Below are 10,963 nucleotides of genomic sequence, written 5' to 3' on the forward strand. Positions count from 1 at the left end.
TAAATCCCAGCTTTGCCGGCCAGTAAATTCATGTACATCGTGTTAACATCAGGTTTATATTAAACATTTACATTAAGGATTGGATTGGAAGATTAAATTGTTTGCATACGTCGCAGCCCCGAGGGAATGCCCCCCCTTCCCGCTTTCTCTGCCAATGGCATTGAATTGGTAGCCCGTCCAAAAGGTGTGTGAGACAATAGCGTATGGTCCTTGGTGAAGCTGGGCAGCCTTGACCACGCTGCCCGTGTCCTTAGCAGTTGTCAGGCAAGCTATGAGACATACTGTCACCCCCCACGGGGAGAGGATTAAATAACAACACTGAAGATAATGATTTGCTCCAACCTGAATATCAGAATTGTTGTCTTTTCCCCCTAACACTGGTATTTTCCGATCCACAGAGTCATAGCTTTTTTGTTAGTTTGATTGAAATCAGTCAAATGACAGCACTGGCTGTTGTAGGTTGGGGACATTTGGTCGCGCAGCTTAAATACTCTGCAGTAGACCGCGCTGGGGAGAGACCGAGGTGGTTCTAAGTCGGGTTCCGAAGGACCACTGTTGTCTCTTGAGTCTGAAGTCCAGAGCTGGAGAGACTGGACACGGGAGGAGCTCAGGTTTGCAGTCTCTCTTGGACCAGCTCTCCCTGCCATGAATGAAGAGTTGCCCAGGACACTCTAACCAGCAAATGGTCTGCAGAACAAATGTTTTTGTGGGGGGGGAGAAACAACCACCATGGACTCCAAGTGAAGTGGCTGGAGGAGAGTGATGTTGTTAAAGTGTATGATTCATTAAGTCTTGTCTGAATGTCAGATGTTCAGCGTTCGATGCCATTGCCTCCAATTTAAATCATTTTTAAAGAAGGTGCCGGCAAAGGTGCTGAAAGGCACCTCACTCGGTTCCCGCACTTGAAAAACACTGTCTACTTGTGTGCTGTGGTAAAACTTTGCATTTTGGCTAGACACCCTGTGTGGAGCTGCAGCCTGGGCTTTTTTTTTTTTTTTTAAGTTTGTACAGTCACCCGAAGGCAGGAAGAGAACATAGTATTTCCACAAGCCAGAGTCCCTCCTGATGGCATCTGCGAAATAAAAAGAGAGTGCTAAGTGCTAAGCAGTGAGAAACCCCATTACGACACAGCCTCCAAGTCTCCCCAAAGGGATCGCCACCTCCGAATCGCTGAGGGTGTGGGCTTTTCTGTCAGGATCCCGTCCGTGTCTTCTAGGATTCTCTTCGGAAGCCCTGCAAGTCTGGAGCTGCTAAGGGTGGTTTATCATCACCAATAAGGAGTGGAGCGAATGTTGCTATCACCCCCCTGGGCTCCTGTCGGTACCCAGTGACCTCGCAGAGACTCTAAACATGCTGGATCCTTGACACCCCCCAGATGTCCTCGAGGGACATCACTCTCACTCTCCTGGCACGAAAAGGCACCTACCACATGGGTGAACCTTGAGGACATGATGCTAAGTGGAACAAGCCAGTCATAAAAGGACACATAGGTACGATTCTGTTTCTGGGAGGTAGCAAGAGTCGGTAAATTCATAGAGACGGGAGGTAGAATGGAGGCCGCCAGGGTCGGGGAGAAGGATGAAATGGAAAGTTGGTGTTTAATGGGGACAGAGTTTCCATTTTGTAAGAGGAAGGAGTTCTGGAGAAGGATGGCAGCGATCCCGCACAACAATGTGAATGTACTTGTGCCACGGAACCCTACACTTAGAGGGGGTTCACAAGGTAAGTTCTGTGTTATGTGTATGTTGCCACAATTTAAAAGGATGACATAGGCCAGGTGGTTAGAAAAGTCCCACCTGAGACTCCAAGTTCTTCCCCGAGTAAGGATGACATCTGGTTTCCAGGGACGTTAATCTGGGATCTGGACTTCCATATTCTCAAACATTAAAAAAAAGTTTTTAAAAAACTTCTTTTTAATGTGTACTTATTTTTGAGAGAGAGAGAGACAGAAAGAGTGTGAGTGGGGGAAGAACAGAGAGAGAGGGAGACACAGAATCCGGAGCAGGCTCCAGGCTCTGAGCTGTCAGCACAGAGCCCGACGCGGGTCTCGAACCCACGAACCGCGAGATCATGACCTGAGCGGAAGTCAGACGGTCAACCGACTGAGCCACCCAGGCGTCCCTCAAACATTTTTGACAAGGACATTGTAAATTTTTTTAGAAATACAGTCCTCACTGATAGAAACTTCCCCAGTTCCTCGGGCCGTTGCCGACCCAGGGCTTCAGCAACAGCTAGAAGATGTTTGACTTAGCTCAAGAGTTGAGGGGTTGTGTTTCCCTACGATTCAAAGAGAACACAGATGGTCACTGACCAGAGCTGGAATTTGTCTGGAAAGTAGACAGACACAGGGCGGATGAAAGCCATTCGGGCCATTTGAAATATAACTACACGGAGAAATAATGAGGATGCATAATTTTCTCTGCAATGTACCAATTTCCAAATGCTTCCTCAGATATAGACCACATAGCCCTCACAGCAAAGCCATGGTGATCGTCACCACCGAGGGCCCATGATATGCTTGTCATCATCTTTATCTCTTGCAATTTTTCATCTTGAGCCCAGATTTGGACGTTTGAAGAGACCAAGACCATCCAGGCTGGTAAGTGGAAGAGACAGGATTCTAAGACAGAATCGTTTATTTGTTTGTGGCATGTTTTTAGCCCAAAATTCTGTATTTTGCCTTTTTTTTCCTAATGTAAGGGTCAAAGAGGAAAGGAAAAAAGGATAGAATCATAGAAGTCTGTAGGTGATAGATGAGATTCAGGCTTTCAGATAAGCTGGAAGAGTCTCTCATTGCTTCCTAGCTCTGCAAGGCTTTAGGAAATATCTTTTTAGGAAAAAACTATAACCAGAATTGAGGCCCTCAAATAAGGCATTTAGTCTTTAAGACCAAGACTTTCTTCTTCATCCCATTGAATCATTTTTTTTTTAAGCAACACAACATGTTGTGAAAGCAGAAAGAAATACAAAACAACAACAACAATAAAAAACTTACTAAAAAAAAAAAAGTATGGGGCGTCTGGGTGGCTGAGTCGGCTGGGCGTCCGACTTTGGCCCAGGTCACGACCCAGCACTTCGTGGGTTCAAGTCTTGCATCAGGCTCTGTGCTGACAGCTGGGAGCCGGGAGCCTGCTTCAGATTCTGTGTCTCCCTCTCTCTCTGCCCCTCCCCTGCTTGCACTCTGTGTCTCTGTCTCCCAAAAATAAATAAATACTTTTAAAAAAAATTTTTAAAAGAAAAAAAAACCTTGGTACCAGTTATTCTCACCGTTAGATTGCCAATCACTGGGATGATTAATTCATTTTTTTTAATCTTTAAAAATTTACTTATTTTGAGAGAGAGACAGAGAAAGCAAGCGGCTTAGGGGCAGAGAAAGAGGGAGAGAATCCCAAGCAAGCTCTATACCGTCAGCACAGAGCTTGATGCGGGGCATAAATTCACAAACCGCAAGTTCATGACCCGAGGTGAAAACCAAGTTGGACACTTAACCAACTGAGCCACCCAGGTGCCCCTAGATGATGAATTCTTTAGGTCAACTGTTGTGTGCCATCATCCAAAAATGCAACATCTTGATGTACCTGCCTTCCTCTCCTTCCTACCCTGAATACAGATGTCCACCTAAACTTACCTTTCCTACAGTGACTACAGACAGATCTCTCCCAATCACAGGCTCACTAACCTGGAAGGAGCCCTAAGACGGACCCCTGCAGGTCCCTCCTTAATCCTTTCTAGACAAATGAGATACGATTTCAAAAGGTCATCAGAAAATGCAAATGCCCTCCCTACTTTGGTGACCTGTTTTGAAGCTTTACTCATAGGATCAGAAAAACCTTCATTATCATTACTCTCAAGTCTATCCTTCCTGTAGCAATTTCGTCTTCTTAAAAAAAAAAGTGATCTGTCCAACTTTACGAAAACTTCTCAAATATAAAAATGAATTTATAAACAAATAGATTGGGTGGTTGTAGATAATTTACAAAATAATACCATATTCTATGAAAGGACATAGTATAAAGAATCTTTTAATAATGTCTCATCCTAATACTTTGAAAATATGATTCAGCACAGGAATATTTGCGATATAGAAAACTTTGCAAAGACACAAATATTGAGTAAGGTTGAAGACTGTTGCACATACGAGTTTATTTAGACAACGCTTTCTGGGGTCCGTTTCATCTATCTGTTCTTACCACATGCCTGCACAAGCAAATAAAATTTTCTAGATATATCCACCTTGATTGGACTTTGCAGGTCTGTATGCATTTGCATCTGCCCATGAATGAGTCCATTTCAAGCACATGTACACGTCTGTGCATGGGTAGAAAGATAAGCTTAGCAATTGTGTGATTTGTTTCTGCTTAGGCAGTAAGTTACTAATCTCCTGATTGGAACCAGATTTGTATGAATTAGGAGTTGAAATTGGAACAGTCACTGCTGTGTGCAGGATGTAAAGTGAATAAAATGAATGGGGTATTAACCTTCAACCACTGAATATTAATCAGCTTTTCATAAGAAAGAAAACACAGAGCTTGCCACACTAAATATTTTCAGCGCTTATTGACAGGATATGATTTCTTTTCTCCCTTAGTCTTGTTACTTCCAGTCAAGGACCTGAACACCGGACAATAGTCAGCTTGACCCAGACAGATGTATGATTTGAAAAACCCCAGGTACTGTGGGTGGGTCAAACTCTGTGCATGTGTGTCTTCCGGTCACTTCTAGAAGCATGGGCCAAACTAAGCCCAAAGGGAATTCACAGAAGGACCACGGACAGGAAACCTTGATGACCACAAAATGAACACGTAAATTGAATATATTTCCCATTGTCCTGGAAAGGACTTGTAACGGGAAAGACTCTGGATATTTGAATGAGATCTACATCTACTCCAAGGCAGATTAAAAGAGAAAGGGTCATGGAATAATGGAATCTGGGTGAAAATGAAACTTGCTATAGGCTTGTTTTGTTTTGTTTTTTTTAATGTGGTATTGCAATTGGTTTTATTTGAGAATGTGAGGTCTTGTATTTATGCCTGTATAATGATAACATACTTACGTCAATTTCTACATTTATCCATATCTATCTATCTATCATCTCCATACTAATACTCACGGACAAATAGAATGTATATACAGTATATGTACATAATGTCACCAAACAAGGCAGTGGAGTCTTACTTCCTGAAGATATTTTGATATAGCATATATATTTTATTTAAACATTATGCATGTATCTCTGTAAAACTACTTACATAGTGACAAAGAGTACATTAAATAGAAATTGGGCACAATTATAAAATCTAAGGAGGGTGAAAGGGAGAAGGGAGGATTTCTTCCATACCCAGCTCAAGCAAATCTCTTCAAATATTTTCTCAAATCTTTTTTAACATATTTGAATATTTTTTCCATTTATTTTCAAAGCTATATTTCCAGTGAGCATGCTGTATATTTCTAGATATTGTATTAGTTACAAATCAGTAGATACATCTCAATCTCAAACACAGCAGCATAGTGTTAAGTAAATGATTTTCCCCCTTGGTCATCTCTATTTATTTTATTTTATTTTATTATTTTATTTTATTTCATTTTATTTTATTTTATTTTATTTTATTTTATTTTATTTTATTTTATTTTATTATTTTATTTTTTCCAATAAGTGAGCCTTTCTCTGTCTCTACTACCTAGCTTAGATCTTCACTGCCCTCATATACTCCCTGCCAAAAGTTTCTAACCCTTGAACCTAAACACTGAAGTAATCTCCCATGTAATGTCCCATTTAGCCTTAAAAAAAAAAAATCATCCTACTCCTTTTAGCTGGCAGCAATGCTGGAAACCCACCTATTAGGCTAATTTCCTAAAGGTGCTGATAACTGATAATAAGTATGTTACCTGTAGGCCAACTCTTTAGAATCTGATGCTTCCTCCACACCCCATGATTTCCAGCCCTTGGTTATTCAAACATTTAATTTAGGTATTGTTGTGTTAATGTTCAGAGAAAATTAAAGTTACTAATCATCTGACCTTACGGTAGGGAGACGATCCTGGATTATCCAGCACAAGGAGGCCAAAGGGGAGGCCAAAACTTAAATTTTGACTTGTCTTGCTGTTGCTGACTTTGAAGAAGGAGGAAGGAAGCTGGGAGCCCAGGACAGCTGGCCACTCCCTGCCGACAGCCAGCAAGGAAACAGGGGCCTCAGTCCTGCAACCCCGAGAAACCAAGTTCATCAACAACTGCATGAAGCTGAAAGGGACTCTCCCCCAGAGCCTCTGGTGAGGAAAACAGTCCTGCCGACACCTTGATGTCAGCCTGGTGAGTGAGACCCATGTTGGATGGGCAACCTACAGAAACTATGAGGTATTGATTTGTGTTCTTTTAAACCACAAAGTTTAGGGTAACTTATTATGACAGCAATAGAAAACCAATACAGGCAGCCTGCCAAAGACTCCTGAGGGAAAACTTTATGAACCCAAAGGAATAAAATCACAAGAGTGCCCCAGAACAGCCTGGAAAGAGAAAGATTGCCATAGATAAGGCATCCCTGTCTCATCTTTAAACTACCTGTGGTTTACAATTGCCTTTAAATAATCATAGCTCCTCACCTAAATGTACTGGTGCGAGTGTGGTTAAGTCTTTTACAATAAAAGGTTAATAAAAAGAACTGTGCACAAGTGACACAGAGACAATAGCCATCGGTGGCCCCTCCCATTGGTTTTCCTACATATTTGGTAGTAACATCTTAGTCCAGTTTCCACTGGAGATCTCTGACCCTCAGACAAGTTAAATGGCTTGCTGAGATCATACAAGTTATTAGTAGTAAATCAGAAACTCAAGTTCAAGTTCTCTAATGTCTTATCCTAAACTTCCCATATCATTTCCCTGAATCCCTACTTACTATGAAAACTGGCTGAAATTAAGAGAAAGCCCTAATAACGAGGCCACAAGAAACTATGTCGTGATACTATATGTAAAGGGAATATAGGAGTCTACCTTGATTGTTTGTAGGCTAAGCCATATCATCAAAAGGCAGTGCTGGTTTTCTGACTCATTGATAACTCAGAAAAAAAGAAAAAAAAAGAGAAAGAAATAGATAACCAGATACTTGGGACAAGGAGGATTTTGATTTAGATTACCTAAATTGATGTTTCCATAATTCTCTATTGCACTTTCCCCAGGATCTCCTGGCCATTCTCAACTTTAAATAGCTCTGATACTAACAAGCCTGGGTCTGCCTTAGCAGATAATATCAATTTGTAATCCTGGAAGGCAAACTGAAAAGCCCTAGGAAGAAAATGGAATGACTCAGCATGCATATTGAGAATGGAATCCAGAAACTCAAGACACAAATGCCCAATTACTTGAATGGAGCCTTATTTGGAGGATGTTAGAGTCCTTGCCACCCCCCCCCATCTGAATTCCATTGGCATTGCTAGCATCTTCCCATCCGTCTACTGGGTTTCTCCCTTTCTGTCATCTTCAACCAACAGCCAAACATCTCAAACCCCAAAATCCTGAGGCAAATAACTGTTGCTGGCTGTTGGATTTTAGGATCAGACCACAGACCCATCCCTCTTCCCAGTCACCTCACTGAAACATCCAGCGCTGGAGGAAGGTTCAGGCGGTTTCTGCTGAAGCAGTTTATGAACATCTTGTCTAAAGGCTACCCAGTACAAGAAGGGGACCCTAAAAAGAGGTGGAATGATTTATATAATGTCTTGGTTGAGATCATAAAGATATGGAACGCCCCTCGCTTCACCTTTTGGAATAAGATCCATAAAGAAGCAAAATGATCTAGAAAGCAACCTTCAAGCCTGATGGGTATGAAATGTCCACCTTAGACATTTCTGTAAATATTTAAGCTTTAGCCTAGGATTTTCACCTCAGTCTGTGAGACCCTTAAATCTCTAGTTGAGTTTTAGAAAATTCTTTCAACTGATAAAGAGAAAAGGATAGCTTCATTTGAGGTCCCTACAAGGAAAAGAAAATTCATTGGACCAAGAGTTGGAGTGACATCAGACACAGCTCCAACTTCTCCCCCCGTGCGCCCTGTACTGTCCGATTCTAACATCACGTACTTTCTATCAGTTAGAAGGACCTGCTAATGGAGGAGGAAGAAAAAGAAGGGAATCCTGATATGTAATTATTTTGGGCCAGAGAAAGCCACACAAGGCTCCTAGGATGCCTACATTTATTAGCCTCTGATCCTCTCTACTTTGATTTGATCATCTTTGGAAGTCAAGAGAATGGACAAACCCCCAAACAATGACACTGGCAAGCCCAGACCCTGGCCCCCACTCCCCACAATACTGCATGTAACAATGATCTCCAATACATTGCTACTGTTCTTCTGGTAGCTACATAAGAATGCATGACTGGATATAAAATGTAGTCTCTTGTCCCCTAGACTACCCCCTTGTGATGTCACTTTTAGGGCGACATTTTTTTTTCAGTGACTCTACAAGAATATAAAAGCTGCCAGCTTTGAATGATACATATTTCCTCAAACTGGGAAGCCTTCCTTCAAGTCCAGAATGATTATAAAGTGAGCATGTTCTATCCTTGGGAGCACAGGGCTTAGAAAGGGGAGGAGGGAGTAAGGGTCATGACACCTCTCCTACAGTTATACAATCCCATTCCAGAAGGAGAGACCTCGGATGATTAAAATACTGTTTTTACAGCTGTCACACAAACACTATTTAGAATTCGTATTCTGTATCCCAGGATTTAATGCAAATTGTCCATATAACGGAGGGTCAAAATGACAATTTAGATGCAATTAGCCAGATGTGTTGGAATGAAATTTCTCCCACAACCCCTCAAAAATTATCTGAATAATTTACACACACATAATCACCTTACTCCAGTGGGAAAATTGTGTGCCCTTGTTTATTTCCCCCAACTACCTAGAGTTTTCAACAGTGTTACATCGAGAAAGTGCCAACTTCGGGAAGCAAATAAGATAACTCTGTGAGGCCAAGCTGTCTCTCTTTTCAATGCAGACAGAATTAATTTGTTTTCATTAACTCCTTATCAAGTTACCTGACTTTGATTCCCAGCACAAAATGTATTTTCAAAAGGGGGGTAGTGGTGGTCGTGATGGTGGTAGATTTTCAGGAAATAGCAAGTTCTTTTTCTACTGAGATAAAAATCATTTGGCAAGCCAGGGTGAAATACTTCTGGTTTCCAGTAGAAAGAGACAGAGAAAAAGAAAAAAAAAAATAGAAGATGCTAATGAACCACAAAAGAAAAAGAAGGAAGTATTTTTTTTTTTTTTAAATAAGACCTTACTTTTGAAAAGAGCTCAGTTTGCAACCAATTTTTGACGAAATGTCAAAGTGATTCCTTCGGGAGCTATGTCAGAGCGAAACCAGGCCATAGGAGGAGAGGGATAAAGAAATGAGCAATTCAGATGACTTTCATGAAAGGGCCCAGGACCATCAGAACTGACCTTTCAGACACAGCCTTTTATCTCTAAGAAGGATGAAGCTGGTAAGAGCCAGTGATACAGTGCAAAAGAAGGGAGCCTTGAGCCTAGGTGCCCAACTGCATTGTGAGGTAACTGTCTTGGGGTGAGGGTACTGTGGGCTGCTCCTTGGGAAAGCAGTCTGTTTTTATAATCTATGCATCTGAAGCAAGGGGTCATACCCCACAGGCTAGTGAGGAAGAATGAGACCCACAGAGGACTCCCAGGGCTCACCTGCCCTCATAACTGTAAGGAGGCTTTAGAACCCCTCATCCCCCAAAGTGGTCACCCCCTCCTCCCATGCTCCAGGATTCAGATGCTAATGTGGGAAGAGATGTTCAGCAGGAAGGGCTGGGAAAGAAGTAAGAAGGGAAGCTTGGAACCCCGCGTGACCCTGCAGAAGATCAACCACTGGCTTGGAGCCATGTTCACACCAAGAGCCGCAGGACCCTTTAGCTCTGGTCCGAAATGAAGACAACCCAGGCTTCGAGGTTGCATACAAACCTGCCCCCAAAAGCAGCTTGGAGACGGTCAGTGAGGTCATCAGTCCTGCTCCCACTCCAGCGAGAAAACAAGTCTTCATCCGTTGGAACTGAGGTGGGAGGCAGAAAGCAAGGAATCAGAATCACAGGGTCTGGAGGAGAACAGGAGATTGTGGGATCTTACTGTTTGCATTTATCCAACTCCAAGGAGGGACGACCAGCCTTTTCTCCCTCCCTTCTGGGAAGGATTCCGACATTTGAGAGCCCCAAACACTGAAAACATTATTGTCCTCCTTATCTCACTGTCTGTCTATCTTTGTATCTATCTGTTCTCTGTCCATCATTATCTGTCTACCTACCTACCTATCTTCTGTCTGTCTGCAGAATTGTGATTGTCAGGCTGTTCCCCAATAGGCTCGGTATTTTCCTTCCATACACATGGCAGCACCACCAGTCTTCACCTCCTTAAAGTCATATAAGCCACGAGATTGGCTTGGGCCAATGGAATGTGAGCAGACGTTTTCTGGCAGGAGACTAACTTCAACGGCCAATGAACAATTGCCCATGCTGTCTCCCCTCTGCCACTGAGGCCAGGGCTGTTTGTGACCGTCCTGCTTCCCTGAGCGAAGGCTGAGTAGTACAGAACCACCCGCCCCCTCCGTCTCGGGATCCACTGTCCCTCCTGGCCAGCCCACAGTGAATGTGTAATACAAATTAAAAATACACCTTTATTGCTTTCAGCCATGGAGATTTTGACATCATTTTTTTTTACTGAAGATGCAAAAATATAAAATCGTAAGAAAGGAGTCTGCAGGATTCCTTTCCCAAGTGACTACTTTGATAGCTTGGCACTTCCATGAGATAATCAAGTTCTTTCAAGAATTTCTCTCCTTCTTTTGATGCTTATGCTACGACAGTGGTATGTCAAGTATGCAACGTACCTGTCTGTTGAGCAATCAAATCCTTCTCACCTTAGAAATTCTATCCTCTGGTAAGCACAGCAGACCTCACTGATATTGTTTT

General features: G+C 42.4%; 1 long non-coding RNA gene across 1 annotated transcript; it reads right to left on the reverse strand.

Annotated features, from left to right (window-relative positions):
* On the reverse strand, window positions 1–10,963 carry LOC121015360 (uncharacterized). Its single transcript, XR_005783793.1, has 2 exons — window positions 9,963–10,963; window positions 1–1,072 (listed from the first exon to the last, which is right to left on the reverse strand). It is a non-coding gene; the product is annotated as an uncharacterized LOC121015360 (long non-coding RNA).

Source organism: Herpailurus yagouaroundi, unplaced genomic scaffold (genome assembly GCF_014898765.1).
Source record: "Herpailurus yagouaroundi ecotype Mexico unplaced genomic scaffold, PumYag 206, whole genome shotgun sequence".
In the NCBI taxonomy this organism is placed as follows: domain Eukaryota; kingdom Metazoa; phylum Chordata; class Mammalia; order Carnivora; family Felidae; genus Herpailurus; species Herpailurus yagouaroundi.